This window comes from Herpailurus yagouaroundi, unplaced genomic scaffold, assembly GCF_014898765.1.
Source record: "Herpailurus yagouaroundi ecotype Mexico unplaced genomic scaffold, PumYag 142, whole genome shotgun sequence".
Lineage (NCBI taxonomy): Eukaryota > Metazoa > Chordata > Mammalia > Carnivora > Felidae > Herpailurus > Herpailurus yagouaroundi.
In genome coordinates, this window is record NW_024412397.1 from 3597395 (window position 1) to 3615596 (window position 18202).

Below are 18202 nucleotides of genomic sequence, written 5' to 3' on the forward strand. Positions count from 1 at the left end.
ACAGATTATCAGACTATAAAAAGGCATAACAATACAATATGATTCACGGCTGGCATGGGCACAATATTTTCCTGGAAGATTAAAGACTATGTGAGTTAAATAACTTTTATTGTAATGCTTTTCAACAGATCTCCTCCCAGGGAAGCAAAAGGACTCTGCCTGGTGATGTGACTGGTGAGTAGGACCCAATGAAATCCCCCAGAGGGCTATTCATCTCTCCAGTCTAGCTGAGATGGTTCCACCATGGTGAGTGCTTCTCAACCAGCCCCGGCACCTTGTGGGCTCTGCGGCCATATACCAGTCTCCCAGGATGCGCCGAGTTTGGCTAAATATAGCGCGTGTCCTCCCAGGAGCGCCGCTGACGCCGAGTAACTGATGCCCGCGTCCCTCCTCCCCGGTCTCCCGCACGGGGGCCCTGCTGGATCCCGTCCAGGAATTAATTTGTGGTAATCTGGTCCCCCCAGTAAATAACTTTGGTCTCTAGACAGCATCTTGAGTTTCACAAGGAGCAATATGCAGCCCGGACAAGGGGGCGCTTTGCCCGTGACCCAGGGGAGACCCTGCTGGGCGCATCTACAATTCAAATGCAGGGGTGAGGGCTGAAGCCATCCATCTGTCCCCGCTGCCGCATTCAGGCTGGGGGTGGGGCTTTCGGCGCTGTCCCCCCCCCCCCCCCCGAAGAAGACGTGGGAGCGCCGGTGACAAGTGCAGTCCTGATGTCCTTCCTCCTCGGGCTTGACGCAAGGGCTGCGGGCAGAGCGGTCCATCAGCCGGGAGATGCTCCGCGCCCGCCAAGCCGACCGGCTGCCGCAGCCCCCGGATTGGCTGAGCCTGCGAGCAGGGCAATCGCCGAGTTCCCCAGAGTTGCTGGCAGCCTCCTGCTCTTTGTTCTGCGGAATTGTGAAAATACTGTAAATAGCAGCATCTGCGGCTGCTCCTGCTGCTCTGAGCGCCAGCCAAATCCTCCTCTCGCCGCTCTCCCCGTCCGCGTCCACATGCCGCACACGGGCGTGAACCGGGGAGCGGGGGGCAGGAGGGGACCCCGGGGGCGCGGCGGCCGGGACGCGCGGGGGCGCGCGCCTGACCCCCACCGGGGTGGTCCTGGGAGGGGGGGGGGCCCGCACCCCACCCCCGGCCCGCGCGGCATCCCCGGGGTGACGGCGCAAAGTGCATCCTCGCCCCTTCCCCCGCACCCCCCCACCCCCACCCCCCAGCAGGCAGAAAGGCCATACTTCATTCCTTAATAGCCGCAGTAACCTCAGCTGAATTTTACGCTTCGGAATTTTGTAAGAGGATTATTCTTACTCACTGGCCCTGTGACGGCCCCGGAAGGAGCCCCTGGCACCGGTTCCTTCAGGAATTCTGCTGCTGAGGGCAACCCAGAAATTTCACATGTTGTCCAGAATCTTTGGCGCGGCCAGACCCAAAGCGTTCATTTTTCTTGGATGCTATAATTTCCTTTCTCTGTCTCCTGTCTCTGGTAACTGACAAAAGAAAAGGCTGTGATTCTCAGTGTGTCAAAAGAATCTGCATTGTTTTCCTATCTCAGCGACAGATGTCACCGGACTGTGAATTGTACCCTAAAGTTCTCAAAGGCCTGATCAAAATTAATGTCGTCCTGATTTTAGAGCTAAGTTGTCACAGGGTTAGGGAGGAAGCTTTATATTATTATAACTTCCATAGCACCCTGAATCTCACTCCAAGAGAGCCTTAGCATGAAAATGTAGAATTCCCATCTATATTTATCCCTTGTTTTTTGTTTTTTTTTAATGTGTATCTTTCTAGTGCAGGTCAACCCCAAGGACATAAAATGCTTGTCTCAGAGGAGCAGCCTGTAATTGTGTTAAAAAAAAAAAAATTGCACACCAGTAACTCTTATGTGCATCGAAAATTCTGCACATGGGGAGTGAAGTGTGTGCACAAAATGGCTTTCTGTTCTGTGGTCATTAAAGGTTAAAACTGGGGGCGCCTGGGTGGCGCAGTCGGTTAAGCGTCCGACTTCAGCCAGGTCACGATCTCGCGGTCCGTGAGTTCGAGCCCCGCGTCGGGCTCTGGGCTGATGGCTCGGAGCCTGGAGCCTGTTTCCGATTCTGTGTCTCCCTCTCTCTCTGCCCCTCGCCCGTTCATGCTCTGTCTCTCTCTGTCCCAAAAATAAATAAACATTGAAAAAAAAAATTAAAAAAAAAAAAAAAAGGTTAAAACTGGCATAGATCTGAAATGTTCCAGGACTACAGCAGACAGAGGTGTATTTTCAAGCCACTGGTAAATGACAGTCTCCCGAATTTGAAAAGAGCAGGCGCGCCTGGCTGGCTCAGTCAGTAGAACATCGGACTCTTGACCTTAGTGTCGTGAGTTCGAGCCCCCCTTGGGCAGAGGTTACTTTAAAAAACGTAGCGGAATTTCAAGAAAGTAAATGCAGGATGTCTGTCCACTCCTTTTTGGTTTTGGGGGTGTGGGGGGGAGGGTTGTTGTTGCTTAGAATTTACTACTACGGTTTTGCCATCTGAGGCAGCGAAGGGTTGGAATTTTTATGGTCTGTACATCGTAGAGGTGGAAAATTAGAAGTGGTTCAGGAGGTATTTTTTTCATTAATTACCAAACGGGTAGGAAAGTGCTGAGAAGCGAAGGCAGAAAGCAAACGTCACGAGGGAAACGGGCCAGGAAAGTTCCTGGCACACATACTCTCACAGCCGGCGGCCCTCGCTCCCTCACCCAGTGGCAAGCCCACAGCCAGACCAGCACTCTTACGTGTTGATTGGCTTACAGATCACAGCCGTAGCACCAAATCAGTGAGACTTACCAGGTTCACACAACGAACAGATCTTTCTGCTCTCATGATCAGATCGTGAGACCTGTTTCAGGTATTACATTTTCCTCTCCTGGTTCATCGCGTCCTGTAGGAAGTGAGTCCTGAGAAGGAGATTTCTTTCCTCTCCCAGAACTTCCTTTCCAGGCTGCAGATTGGCCAGTTGGGGGATACACGCAGGGCATCCACTGGCATGAGCTAAAACACGCGGAGTGTGGTTTCCACGCTGCCTAGTCCTGCTCCGTCCGACGTGTGCAGGACACTGAGATCATAACTGTGGTCTCAGAGTGTGACGGTTAACTGTAGGTATCAACCTGACTGGGCTAAGGACTGCCCACTGGCACATCATTCTTTTTGGGTGTGCCTGGGAGGGTGTTTCTGGAAGGGGTTAGCATCCCAATCAGAAGACAGAGTAGAGAAGGTCGCCCTCACCAAGGCACGTGGGCAACTTCCAATCCACTTAGGGCCTAAATTATAGAACAAAATGGTGGAGGAAGGGTGGGTTCTTTTTCCACCCGAGCTGAGCACCCATCTTCTGCCCTCGGATATCTGTGCTCCTGCTTCTCCAGCCCTCGGACACAGCCTGCACGGCACCACCAACTTTCCAGGTTCTCCACCTGGCAAACGGTGCATTTGGGGACCTCTCCACCTCTGCACGAGCCTATTCCTGTAAAAAAAACTCCTCACCCCTATGTACGTATGTCCTGCTGGTCCTGCTTCTCCGGAGAACCCAGACAGCTCTACAGAGACGCTGGCCATAAATGCAACCTCAAGGAGACTCACCGCTATGTAGCCTGAAATATTCTCCAAAACCGATTTGATTGGATCTGATTGGATTTGATCGATCAAAGCTGATTTGAGGAGCAAGGAGAAGGAAGAAGTTGGTGTATGTGGGAAAAACATAGCGTGAGTGGTGCCCCTCAAAGGGCCAAGGCCTCTACCACCAAAATGCTCGTGTTCCCAGGGACCACCCGATGACCGCACGCCAGACGGGCTGACGGTCGCCCAATCCCACACAAAAACAGGAAATCTGTCAGTCTGACTGCTATGGACAGGCCAGGCTACGCTTTTAGAAACATCTCACCTTAGAGGCAAATGTGCATCATGAATGTGAGGAACGGACATGGGAGTGAGGGACAGGAGGGAAGGAGGTGATTCGCGGAAACCGGGATTTGTGCATGTCGGTACAGACACTGCAGGTCTTTCGTGAAAAGTAGAAATTAGAGGGTGGACAGTTTTCAGAGAAACCCTTCTCAATCCTTGGGCCCCATCTCAAAGCACTTCCGATTTGAAGAGTCTCCCAGCATGCCCGGTTCCTGGGCATCTCTGCCCAGACCTCGACTTTCTCGGCATTGGGTCCCCGCCTCACCTGCTCATGGTCATGTGTGCTCTGTGTGCCCTTGCCAGAGCGGGGGGGGGGGGGGGGCACTAGAAGAAGGGACAGCACTGGTTCCACCTTTATGCTCCCAGAGAAGCCTAACTTGGGTCTTCCCATAGGGAGGCTAGTGAACAAGTGTTGCTTGAAATAGATAATAATTTATAATAATATGAACAATTTTATAATATCTTAAAACATTACCCCCCCCAAACATGAACATAGACACCAATAAAACACTGAGAAAGGGGTTCTTCTCAAACATCATCAATCTTGGTGGACGGGTTCTGGGTACTAATATTCCCCCATTCACTGCATTCCTGTGACTGCATCCCAAAGACAGTCCCCCTGCTCCTCCGTCCCAGGAGCACCGAACAGGAAGAGAAAGAGACAGAGAGACAACACCGCAGAACCAGAAGGTTAAGACACAAGCCCGCAAGAGAGGGTTCCACTGTCCCCAGGGTCCAGACGCAACATCTTCTGGAAGAGGGGACCATACTGCACTGAGGGAAGGAGCAAGGCCTCCGACGACTAGGGAAAGGACGTCCACCAGGAGCACTGGAGGCTGGAAGAAGCTGACTTAACCACCCAGCAGCTGCGAGGCTGCCTTCCAAAAGCAGCCTTCGTTGTCCATACAGTCAGCCATGGGCTCATTGAGAAATGGATCCGTTGGACGCTCTGGGCTCTGGACACTGCCTGGCACAGCCCTGCAGGGCACCCTCCCAAGGGGACAACCTATTGTCCTAAGTGCTGGACACTATTGAGTCCCAGAACTGATGTTTGGAACTTGGACATCTCATGATTTGAAGGCAGCATGAGGGAAAGCTTCAGCCCGGCAAAGACGTGACTAAATGGGTCAGTCCCACGCTTGTACGCGCTGAAACTACTCTAGTACGAGAGATGCATAGATGCATGAATAGGGCTCCACAGCCTGGAGATTCCCCTAAGTGCGAGATTTCGTTGATGTTTATTCTATAAATTAATACATTTTTATTTTATTATTTTTTTACATTTTTATATGGTTTTTTTTACATATATTTATTTTTGAGAGACAGAGACAGAGCACGAGTAGGGGAGGGGCAGAGAAAGAAGGAGACACAGAATCTGAAGCGATATAGAACTGCAGGCTGTCGTTGAAGAGAACTTCAAGAAAATAGATGGTACGTGGGTGGGCAGCTCAGTGGAATGTAGTGGTGGGGATGATGGGCCACAGATCGCCAAGAGTAAAGCCGCTCTTAATTGCACACTCAGCCTAGCTGAGACCAGACACATGGTCTACCACACGGACCATCTCAAATGAATCAATCTTCCAATTGGACCAGATTGGTTCATGAAGCCCAAAAGTACTTCAGATGACTTTCTCGAATGGAGTAATCTGACCAAATGCATTAGATTAATGTATCTATGTATATGTTAATATATGCACAGCCCCAACGCACCTTGCTTTGGAATCACAGTTCCTAGTCTAAAAAAAAACCTCAACAAGACCGAAAATACTCCGTATGATACTACCATAGTGGCTACGTGACCTTTTACAGTTGTCCAAACCCATAGAACATACAACATCAAGAGTGTGGCATAATGCAAGTCATGGACTTGGGTGATTTGGGTGTATCTTTCACCATAGATTCATTGGTTGCAACAAATGTACCACTCTGGTGGGGGACATCGACAATGAAGGAGCTGTGCCTATGTCCCTCCAGTTTTGCTGTGACCCTGAAACTACTCTAAATAATGTAATATAAATATATATATATTTATATATATATATATTAGTATATATTAGTATATACTAGTATGCCGTATATATATATTATATATATGTATATATAATATATATATATAGACTTAAAAATATTTTTTTAAAACCTACTGGCATATGATATCTAGTCTGGTTTTCACCATATCCCCCTCAGGTATATATCACTCAATGTATATATCACTGATGTCTTTTTAGAGATTAACAAATGAAGGCAAATGGTTGAGTAAGTTTCCTGAAATGTAAGTGGCAGGGCAGAGCTCATATCTTCCAAGTCCATGACTCTTGTGCCTTTCCTGCTTCCAAACGTTCGTCTGAGCAGAAACTCCCTCGCTACAGTGATAATGCTACTGGAGGAACGATCCGGAAAAAGTTGTGGACCTGTTCATGATAACAATAGTGTTGGAAACCCAAAGAATTACAAAGAAGTTATGTGTTCAGACTGTTACATATCCAGTGGGAGTTTGAAACTTCATCACTCCAATAACAAATTTGAAATCGCTTCCCATCAAAGTCGTAGAGCCAGATCCACACCAGTACCTACCTGTGGATGATAAATGTGCTACTCTAAAACTTAGTTTCCATACCCTCTTTGTGTATCATATCGAACTGGTAGATATTAGTCATGGCAGGACCGTGACGTTTAGTCAAAAGACCTGCCACCAGCCGTTCAGGCCAAGAAAAACAATTAGGCTACTCTTGTGTGATTTCTATTCACAGTTGAGATATGGGGCCAATTGGATTGTATTTCCAAACTTTTTGCTTGATTATATGTCTCCAAAATAAACATGTAGGTATTGCAATAGATCATAAAGAGATTGGTTATCCGGACTGGACTGATGTCAGGAAAGAAATGTACCATCCGTGACCATGGGGACTACTCAAGAAGCATTTTTATTTGTCTTTGAAGACCTTTGTTTCTGGGCCAGGTCTTGTCCCACATAAATCTCCCACACGGAGTAACTCCTCCCTCCCACAGGCCTTTGTGCGACATCTTATCTGTCATCTATTTGGCACTTGGCATGCAGCACTTATACTGTTGTTTGACCCCCAGCTTGGCAGACAGGAAGAGTGTAGCGTCTGCCTGTTACTGGCAACACAGACCAGGAAGGGAACTGAGTACCACCTTTTGTTAACTGAGCAAGTCCCTGGGATGTGGCCTCCCACCTTAAACAGCTCATCAATCTTTGCAAATTCCCCAAATAAAGATGAAAACTACCATATGATCTAGGAATCCACTTCTAGGTGTTCCCCCACAAGAATTGCAATCAGGATCTTGAAGAGAGACCAGCAGCCCACGTCACTGTGGTGCTATTCACAGTAGCCAAGACATAGAAACAACCGAGAAGTCCACTGAAGGATCAATGAGTGAACACGGGGCATATACACGCCTTGGAATATTATTCAGCCTGAAAACACATTCTCCAATACGTGACCCCATGGACGAATCTTGAGGGCCTTGTGATAACGAAATAAGGCAGTCACAGAAGGACAAGTACTTCATGATTCCACTTACGTGAAAAATCTAAGGGAAATGAAGGGTTGTTAATGAATGGGTATAAAGTTCAAGGCACGTAAGAGGAAAAGTTCCAGCGAACTCTGTAACGTTGCATCTCTAGTTAACGATACCGCACTTAACACGTGATATTTATTGTCAGTCTGGGTCTCATGTTAAGTGTTCCGACCACGATAAAACAAAATTAAAAATAGGAGTAATTGGGAAAGCCGCTTAAAGGGCAAGTGCTACTACAGATGATGTCATTGAGGTTTAAAGACGTAATTAAGCACCGGGTGTTCTCAGGACAGAGTCAGGACCCACTGGGGAGGCCCTGCCCTGGAGCCTCCATACTGACTCTGTGCTGGACGTCCCATCAAGCTGTTTTCCGGCAGTCCCTTTAGAAGGTGTCATTACCCCCAACTTCATGGATAAGGAAATCAAGGCTTAGAGAGCTTGAGTGATTTTCTCGGGTTTGGACTCAACCTCCATCTATCTTTCCTAAAACTGATATTTTTTTGTTGTAGGCATTTTGCTGTTGCTGCTGCCAGATTCACAGTCCCTGCCTTTGGCCAGACAGGTGGGTTGTTCTTGAGCCCCCAGATTCCCCACACATCCCTGAGGTCGCCCGGCTAACTGCAGGATGGAACCCCAGGGCCAACCCTCCATCAGGCCAGCTGCTCCCAAGCCCCCTCCCCATGGGGGTCCTTCAGCCCAGCAGCTTCCACTGGAGATTTGCCCTCGAAGGGGGTGAGGTGGCAAGCCTTGCTGAGCCATGCCAGCCAGAGTCCCTTCTAACCAGGTCACTGGTTAGAAGCATGAGACCAAGGCCATCAGGGAGAGGAAGCTTCATAAAACAGCTGATCTGCTTTCTGGAGCAGCAGAGGGGGGCTCCCCCAGCGGGCTCCTTGAGCTACGTGGGGGAAAACTGGAGCCCTCCCCTGATGGCTCGGCCACCCCCGTGGGGATTGTTGGCCAGGCCAGTGCCTGTGATGCTGTCCTGAGGCCAGGATCCTCAGGGATGGGAGCCTGGAACCGGGACCGGTTTTCCTTGTAGCCAGACTGTTGCATGATTAAATCTGGGAACTTGTCCATTGGCCACGCACACCAGTTCATTCCAAATGGACCCAGTTCATCCCTCTTGGACCTGGTTGGAGAGAGCAAGAGCATTTCGGCTCCTGATTGGCCAGGAGAAGGAGCTAAAAGTGGGGGTCATAGCAGGAAAGTGAGTCATGTCTAACGTGCAGCATGGGGACCCTCCAACTGGTGGGAGCTCATTATCCAGTGTTGCCAGATGCTCTTCCAGCTCCACGAGAAGATCTCTAGGTGCCACCAGCAGGCGTGATTTGGCTTCATTAACACGGAGGTAACCACCTTCTAGCTTGGCTGGCCAGAGGTCGATCCAGAATACAACCGGTGCCCCATTTGGGTTCTGCACAGGCCGTTGGTCAAAAGGCCGTCGAGTGAACAGTCTTGGGGTTTTCTAGGATAAAATCTAATGTTTATTGAGCATTTATTACCCCCCAAACATCCTTCTGAGCCTTTCACGTGTCTTCATTTCAGATCAACAACAACACTAGGAAGTCACTTCTCTATTTTTGAGCTTCCTTTCACAGCTGTATGTATGGAAGCACAGAAGCTAAGTTAATGCGCACGAAAGAAAATACCTATACACAGCAGAACCGAGCTTTGAACCCAGGCATTTTCTTGCCTCTAAGAAACACACTAGAAGGGGAAAGGCGCATACCTGCTGTTATATGGCGAAGGAGGTGGGGGAGGGACAGCCCTGTGATCTCAATATTAGTTCTGCATTTTAGAGGTGACGAACTGAGGCATCTGTCCCATTCTTGTGAAGCCGGTTTCTGCCTAATCGGACACTGCCTGGTCTTATAGAACTCAACTCTCAGATCAAGGTCAGTTATCCACCAGTGGGGAGACTGTGGGGGGTGGGGTCACAGAGAGGAGCGGGACTGGCCTCACAACAGGAGGCGGGGTGTCAGTACACACATCGCCCCGGGGAGGGAGTCAGTGTTGGGTATGGGAGCCCTCAGCCCTCCTGCAAGAAAGGACAGAAAACACACAGTGCCACTTGGGACTTTCCCACGGCTTCCAGGACAAGCCATCACGTAAGAGAAATGTGTTCTCTCACCGTCTGGAGGCCAGAAGTCTGAAATCAGGGCATCAACAAGGCCACACGTGCTCCAAAGGCTCTGATGGTCCCCGAAGATCGGCTATGGCTGCATCCCTCCTACCTCAGCCTCTTCCTCTGTCTCCGGGTGTCCTTTCCTCTTCTTAGAAGGACACCAGTCATGGGATTAGGGCCCACCCCACTCCAGTATGACTTCAGCCCAACTCACTACATCTGCAAGGACCCTATCTCTAAATCAGGTGACAGTGGGAGGTCAAAGGTGGACAGGAATGTAGGGGGACCCTCTTCAACCCAGTACACCCACCCACCATGACAATCTCCTACCTTCATGAGATCAGCAACAGAGAATTTAAGAGGGGAGGGTGGGTGTGACTTACAACCAGGGCAAGCGTTATGGCAGAGAAGAAGGACTGAACGGGAGCCTTCCGGAGGCTCATTCCTTCTTTCAAGGTCATCTAAGGTGATAACTTTGGCAGTTCATAAACAGGGAGAGGGGTGAGGTCTACAGAGATAGAATAGGGTTTGGAAACGGAGTCCCTTGGAAATTCTACCAGGCCTCCTCCTGCTCCTGGGTCCTTCCAGCTGCTCCTGGGCTCCTCACAGAGCCTGGGCAGGGGCCCCTCTGATCCCGGGCAAAGTGGGGTGCAGCCTCACAGAGCCCCCACGGCTCCTGGAAGTGCAGACGCCGAGTCCGGCCCTTCAGTGGGAGCTGGAGGGACCCAGGGTGGGTGTGAAACCTGCATGAAAGAAACTAAACGTATCAAGTTTAAAATGTCAGTGAAGAAGCGAAAACATAACGATGTTCCTGTAACGAATGATGCTTTTAAGGATCACATTCCGAGCCCAAACACAGGACCTTTTAAGACAGTTTATCAGTTTGGATTTCTACCTCTACCAAAATGCCTCCAGTCTGGACACTCTGGCTGTACGTTAGTCAAATTTCCACCCCCAAAAGATGAAAGGCCCATAGAAAGGGAAATAAAATAGCTAAATGGCTAGAAATAGCACGGAAAGCTACAACCACCGGGTTGGAAAACAGTAACACAATTTGTTAGTCATGGAAACACGTAACTATGTCACTCTATAACATACTCACTTCCTTCCTTAAAGAAATACCTTGTGGTGCAAGTAACAATATTATAATTTTTTATTAGGGAAAAATGCCAACGTTCTACCAAAACTCCAAGTCCTGTTTAAGAAAAAAAAAATGTTTTAAATTCCAGTTTAGTGGAAATTATTAAATTTTTCTACAAGGGTAAAACAATGAACGAATTCATTTGATTTAATTTTCTTTCCATCTAAAATACACCTAAAAGTCATAAAAATACACTTGGGGCCAACATTGTCAACGAAGAGAAATGAACCCGTAGCACAAACCTGCCGTTGTGAGAACTTTAAATTCTGTGATTTCTGGGGCCTTCTGCCTGGAATCCAGCGTCCTCGGATCTGGAAGCTTCACCAACCCCCCATCCCTCGCGTGCAGGGGCTATCCTGGGCTTCTCCCTTCTGCCTTCTGCTCACCTGCCCTTCCCAGGAGCTTTCTTTTCTGCGAGATCCGTCCCCCCTGCCCAGGTGCTGGGCTGCCCCTGCCCTTTCCTGGAGACCCCGGCAGCCTTCTCTGGGCACCTGCTCCTGTTTGAGGCGGGATCCTCCTCACCCTTCCTGGGAGCCTCAGCCTTCTCTCCTGCCTTCATCTCTGATCTCGTCTCTCGGGTTCACAGCGTATCTGCTAGCCTGCCTTTCCTCAGAGCGGGCTGGTCTTGAAGGCGACGAGAACATGGTGTCACTCTCAGTGCTCCCGGCACCAAGCAGGTACTCCACAAATGGGCCCCGGGGGGGTGCAGGTGTCGGCTGCTCCTGGGATGGCACCCACCCCTGGCCCGCCCTCGGGGAAGCTGGGGGCCTTCCCTGGGCTCTGGGGTCGTGGGGCAGACCCGCTTCAAGGCTTCCTCCAGGCTTGGGGATGACCGTCTCCGCCCTCGCTCTTCAAGGTGTCCTCCCTCTGTACCTCTGTGTCCGTATCTCCTCTTCCCGTAAGGTCCCCACTTCTATCGGATTAGGACCCACCCTATGATCTCATTTTAACCTAATTACCTCCTTAGCGACTGTCTCCATCCAGAGGCACTCACATTCTGGTGTCTTGAGGTAAGGATTCAACGCAGGCACCTGAGCCCGGGGTACAATTCCACCTGTGACTCCGCCTCCCTCCCTGAAGAATGTGACTTCTTTGATCGCTGAAATCCTGCAGAGCTTAGAGTTCTGTCTGTTTGCTCGCTTGTAATTCCGGAGGTTCACATCTTGGCCTGTCTTGTGGAGGAATTTAATTTAATCTAATCACCTGCCCTTTAAAGACCCTTTGTCACTGCCTTGGTTGGAGTCACGCCCACGTCTAATAAGCGCTCTTTTCTCCCCATGAGTTTCCACTGCGTTTCCCGTTTCAAAACTAGATCCAAAGTTCCTCCACACGGCACGCAAAGTGTTCGTGCGCTCAGGCCCCAGGCCCTTAAATTTACAAATTATTGCCTCCCTGAGAGCGAGGCTAACCAGACCTGGTTTCCAGGCATTCCCGATGAGCGTAAAACCCAAGTCCTGCAATAAAAAAATGCCCAGTGAGTTCCAGCCCTTGTATGGAGAGCTCTGAAAGGCAGCCACTTAGGTTGGCTTTTAATTTTTTTTTTTTTTTCTGACTGAGAAGGATCATACAGAATCAACCCACTAAAAAAGAATTGTCGTAAAATCTCACACCATTGACTTGTAAATGGAATTGAATCTGTAGCGTCTACATAATGATACTATCAAAAAGGAAAAAACTATCACATCCATGTAACAGATGAGATATGAAATGGCTACCATGGCAGATGAACACCCCAGAGGTATTTCGCTTTATTCTACTCACTGCGTTTAGATCCCCAGTTTCTCTAATGTTACTTATTTTTTTTCCTCAGGTCTCAAGACAAGAGCAGAAGACTTTTTTCTTTCTTTTTTTTTTTCCCCCCCTCCTAACAAATTACCCCATACAGAAGTCAATAATATAAATACTTACGTTTCTGGGGTCAGGGCTGGGGCTTTATTAAAACTGATTTTTCAAAATGTATTTCGGTTGTTACTACAGCCACAGGGAAGCCCTCCCATCACATGCGTCTTCCCTTCTCAGAATCGGAGCCTGTGTGGCGTGGGCTTTGCAGGAAGGGGGGTACGGGGGATGCAGACTGGGACCCCGGGGTCCTGGGGTCCGCCCCGCAGCTGGGGGATTCTGGGATCCTTCCACACCTTTCTGGGCTCCTGCTGCTCTTCCCAGCCCTCAGTCCCCCCAGTGACTACCTGGGGTCACTGGCAGATGCCCTGGAAGCTAAACCATGGTGCCCCCAAAGATGGAAAGTCGTCGGAAACATGGGACACAAGCCTGGCTTTCTGCCGCCAGACAGATCTCTTCAGAGAGTGGAGACAGCGTGGGGTCAGTCCCTCTGCCCCCAGCCCCCCCAGGGAGTCACAGTTAGTCTCATCAGGGCCGGAGCCTGGAGTGGGCCGCCGTCCCGGGTTCTGAGCCAGGTGACCTGGGTGGGCACCAGCCTTGCCCCCTGTGGCCCAGCCGGCTCGCCCGGGCCTCTCCCGCGCCCTCCGTGAGCTATTGGCATTCCTACGATTTACAGGCTGGAGGGCCTGCTCCAGCCGTGTGCTTGGGACTTATTAAATATCGCTGGCCTCGGGGAGCGGCCGAGCCGGCGCTCACGGCCACCAAGTGCGGCTGACGCTCTAATTGCGGGGAACACACCCCCGGGGCCAGCGAAGGAAGATCTATGCGGGGGAAGCGGTGTTTCTCCTTTGAACCCAGCGCGGGCTGTGGTTCCGGCCGGCGCTGCCCACGCCCGGGGCCCGGGATGCGAGCCACACGGTGCGGTGCCTTCCAAGTGCGCGTGCAGGACGAGGGCGTCCCGGGACACAGGCGACAGGAGGCCCCATCCACCGGCAAGGGCGTAAAGGCAGAGAGGAGCACACAGGGAGGAGGGGAAAGGGCAGCGAGGAGGCCTCCGCCACCTTATCCGCAAAGGAACAGCCAGAAAGTCGAAATGCCCCCAAAGTACCAGCACGCGCGTGCGGGACACTGGCCCCTGCCTTCTGGCCTCCTCACGCCTTTCCCTTGCAGCCAGCCTTTGATTTAGCCTCGGTGACACCTTAATTATGTTCACGCTTCGTACCTTTCTTTATTTGTCAGGGCTTAAAGATGGCTCGTTTTCTTTTGTGATTTTCCGAGAAGGTTGCAGAAAATAAAAAGCACCTTTGCCTTAGGAAAAGCTTGCAAAAGCGATCATTTCTTTTGCCCCAGAACTTTTTTTTTTTTTTTTTTTTTTTTTTTTTTTTTTTTGGAGTAGAAAGGCAACACGCGTTTATTGGGCGAAATTTGGAAAACGCAGAAAAATGTTAAGAAGGTAAAAATCATCCGCAATGCCTCCTCCCAGAAATGGCCACAGCTGTATTCTGGAAAATGTATTTCTATGTTTATGATCGTTGATGCCAAAGAAAAATAAGAGTAAATATGAATACAATTTTATTTTCTAAAATTGAGATCATACTATATATGGTACTGGACACTGTGTTTTATTTAATGCGTTTTGAGAATGTTAATCGGGCACTAAATATCCTTTGAAAGCATGCTTTTTAATAGCTATGAAATATTTCTTTAAAAAAAATTTAATGTTTGTTCATTCTCCAGAGAGAGAAAGAGACAGAGAGACAGAGCATGAGCAGGGGAGGGGCAGAGAGAGGGGGAGACACAGAATCCGAAGCAGGCTCCAGGCTCCGAGCTGTCAGCACAGAGCCCGACGCGGGACTCGAACTCACAAAGTCATGAAATCCTGACCTAAGCGGAAGTCAGACAGACGCTTAACTGACTGAGCCACCCAGGCATCCGTCTGATAATTTCTTGAGGATACATTCTTAGGTGTGGAATTAAACAGAGAGGACATTCTTGAGGCAATGTCCCCATATTATAAATTTACTCTCCTTCCCCCATGCAGAAAACGTCCTCCTCTCTGCCCCCTCACCCGGATGGAGTATTCCCCTCAAAATTTACAAGCAGATAACGCCTTTTTCATAGGGGAAAAATACTATTTTTAATTTAATTAAAACAAAAGAGGTTCAATTGTGTTCAATGTGGGCTTACTTTGCAATTTGCATGTTGCTATCTTTTCAAAACGGGGTGTTAATATTTTTTCTTATGGATCTGGACACGGTCTTTGTATCATTAAGGCTAATAATTTAATTATCATAATAATTTAATTATTAAGGTTAATAAGTATGAAGGTTAATGTATTTTACTGTCAGCGAGATTACATTTATTCCTACTTTCTAAGCTGTCATAATTTTGTATATGACATTTGTTGATCTCTTAATATTTTTGATGTTCTAAATTGTGACACAGGCAAACCCATTACTCTCTTCCTTTGTTATTTGTTCTATTTTATTTATTCTTTGGAAGTTCTCCGCCCTCTGAAAATAATTGTATAGACCATCAGAAAAAGCATCTTGTGTTTTGGTGCTGTTTTAAAAAATTTCTAACTTATTCATCTGTTGAAAACACACTTCAGTATATAGAGCAATGTGAAACCCTAATCTGACTTTCCCTCCCAACTGGCCACGTTAGCCGCACAACTGGTTGAGCGATCCATTATTTCCACAGTGGTTTACGATGCTTTCTTTACCACAAAACCTGATGTGTCCCAGGGTCTTTTGCTGGGCAGCATAACCTATTTTACAAGCCTGTTTGCATATGTTTGTAAATTAGCAAATTCATTCAATTGTTACGTTGGTTTTGCGATATGACTCATATACTCTCTATTTATATAATATAGTAAATGCAATATAATATGTTAGCTTTATAACATCTGAGAGTTTCCCATCGTACTTGTTTTTTATGCTTTTAAAATCATTTTCACAAAATGGTATACAGCCACTTGGGCAACGTTGGTCAGTTCCTCAAAATGTTAAACATAACATTATCATATGATCTGGCAATTCCAGTCCTACATGTCTACCCAAAGAAAGAAAGCATATGTGGAGACAAGACTAGCATATCACTGTCTATGGCAGCGTGATTCATAATAGCCAAACAACAGACACAACGCAAACATCCATCCAGCTGGAATGAACACACAGGAGGTGAGGTACCCACATAACAGCATCATTCGGCCACAGAAAGCAATCCCCACACGTACGACCATGTGGACAAACCCTGCACACCTTGGGCTAAGTTAGAGGAGTCAGACACACAAGGCCACGTGGTATACGATTCCATTTACAGGAAATGTCCAGAACAGAGAAATCTACAAAAACGGGAAGTAGGCTAGCGGTTGCCTGGGGAAGGTGCCTGGAGAGGCATGACCCTCCCTCTTGCTGTGATGGAGAGTTTCCAAAGCCACACCGTGGGGACATTTGGACAAGTCTCTAAATATGCTCAACATCATTGAGTTGTACACTTAAAATGAGAGAGTTTTATAGGATGTAAAGTATACCTCAATAAAGCTGTCAAAAATCATTTTCACTATTTATTTTTCAGATTATGTTAGGACCATTCATTGAGTCACCCCCAAAATCCCCTCACTATTACACTAAAACTGAACTGAGGAAGATTGTTATATTTATACTGATAATTCGCTATCTAGAAACATCACGTGTATGTTATTTCTTTTTTGTCAGATAAATGGAATCACACAGTATGTACCCTTTGGGGTCCTTCATTAAAATCTCTTTATAGTGCTTAAGGGTCACATTCTCCATTTACTTTCACTAAAATTTTTCTTAAGGTTAGACTTACTCATTTTCTTCTGATTAATATTATAAACGTTTTTTGCTATAAATATTTCAAGCTTATTATTACTGGTGTTTAAAAAGCCTTTTTATATTTATTTAACCTTACACCACTTTGCTTTTTAATTTAAAAAAATTTTAGATTAATTTGGTATTAGAGGCATATCATTGTAGAGACTTCAAACAACTGTGGGATATTTTTCTAATATTTTTTTCTCCTTCCTCTCTACCAGCTGGAACTCCCTGCATGAATTACGAGCTCGTTGTTGATCGCAAATAAAATGGTCTCATTCCTGATTTTAATGGGCATTTTTCCAGTGCTTCACCGTTAAATATAACATTTGGTTTTAGTTCATGTGTGTGTGTGTGTGTGTGTGTGTGTGTGTGTGTTAACTTTCTTATTTTGAAATAATTATAAATTTACAGAAAGTAGCAAAACTAATATGGTGGCCTTGTGTTCCCTTTGCCGGCTTCTCCTGTCAACTGCGTCTTCCCAAACTATCACACAACATTGAAACTAGGCGATCAGCATCAGAACGATGTGTGTGTTTAGTCCCTTGACAACTATCATGTGTGTCGATTTGTATCATCACCACCGCAATCAAGACACAGGACTACTCATCACCACTCAGATCTCCCCTCTACTACCCCCTTAGTGTCAAACCATCCTGCCCCCATCAGCCCTACCCCTGACAACCACTTATTCTCCACCTCATACTATAATTCGGGTGTATCAGAATGGTATATGTGTTATATAACATATAACCTTTTGAGTTGGCTTGTTTTACACACCACGACGTCTTTGAGATCGATCCAAGTTGCTGCGTGCATTATCAGTAACTTGGTTTTTTTTCACCGCTGCACTACGCCAACAGACGGACCACAGTATGTGTAACCATTCACCTATTAAAGGAAATTGTGCTTGTTTCCAGTGTGTAGCTGTTACCTGTCAATTGCCACCTACTGAGTCTTTGCGTGATTACAAGATTCTTAAAATAAACATTATTGTTATTGTCATTAACTCCTAGATTTAATTAATGGCCTATTAGAGTTGAAAATTTGAGACGCCAAACCATTGGAAGGCTTAAAAAGATCTTGAGGAAAAAAAAAAAAAACACTTGAACAAAACTGTCATTTAATACATGTATACATATTAATTAAGAGTGACTAAATAAATGTTTTCTCTGGGTAACGTATTGAGTATAAAGACAGTAAGAGACGGAGTAGGGAACGAAATGGAAAAGAGGGAGGGGGAGTGACAGCACTGGAGAAACGGGGGGAGGAAGGAAAGAGAGGCAATTTCCCAGAGTGAGACCCCAAGCTATCCAGTTTCCTACCAAAGGTGAGGTCACCCTCAGCCGCGAGAACTCCGTCCTGGGAAACGTCCAGGTACGTCCTGGCGGGTGAAGGATGGAGTCTCAGTTTTCAGTCAATGAACGCCCTGGGATTTGGGGGTTTAAGCCACCTCATTAGTGTTCCTTTAACTTTATTTTTGGCATAGGAGTGGATTTTTTTTTTCATGTGTCTCCGATGTTTGCTTAACAGAGACAGAAAATGAGAAATTTCCCTGAGGTGAGGAGGACATCTGAGACAGTGTAGACAAAGGACTATTCCTGCTCCAAAGACCATCCAAGACACAAAGACAGAAGTTAGAGGCCATCGCTCAAAGGGAAGAGAGATTTTAAAAGCCCTGATTATCTCAGGAACATACGTTGGAGGACCTTCCGCAAAAATAATTCAATCTGAAAGGCTTTTTCAAGGTTAATGAATATCAACGAACGTTATAAATTAGATGTTTTTAAATGTAAACTTGA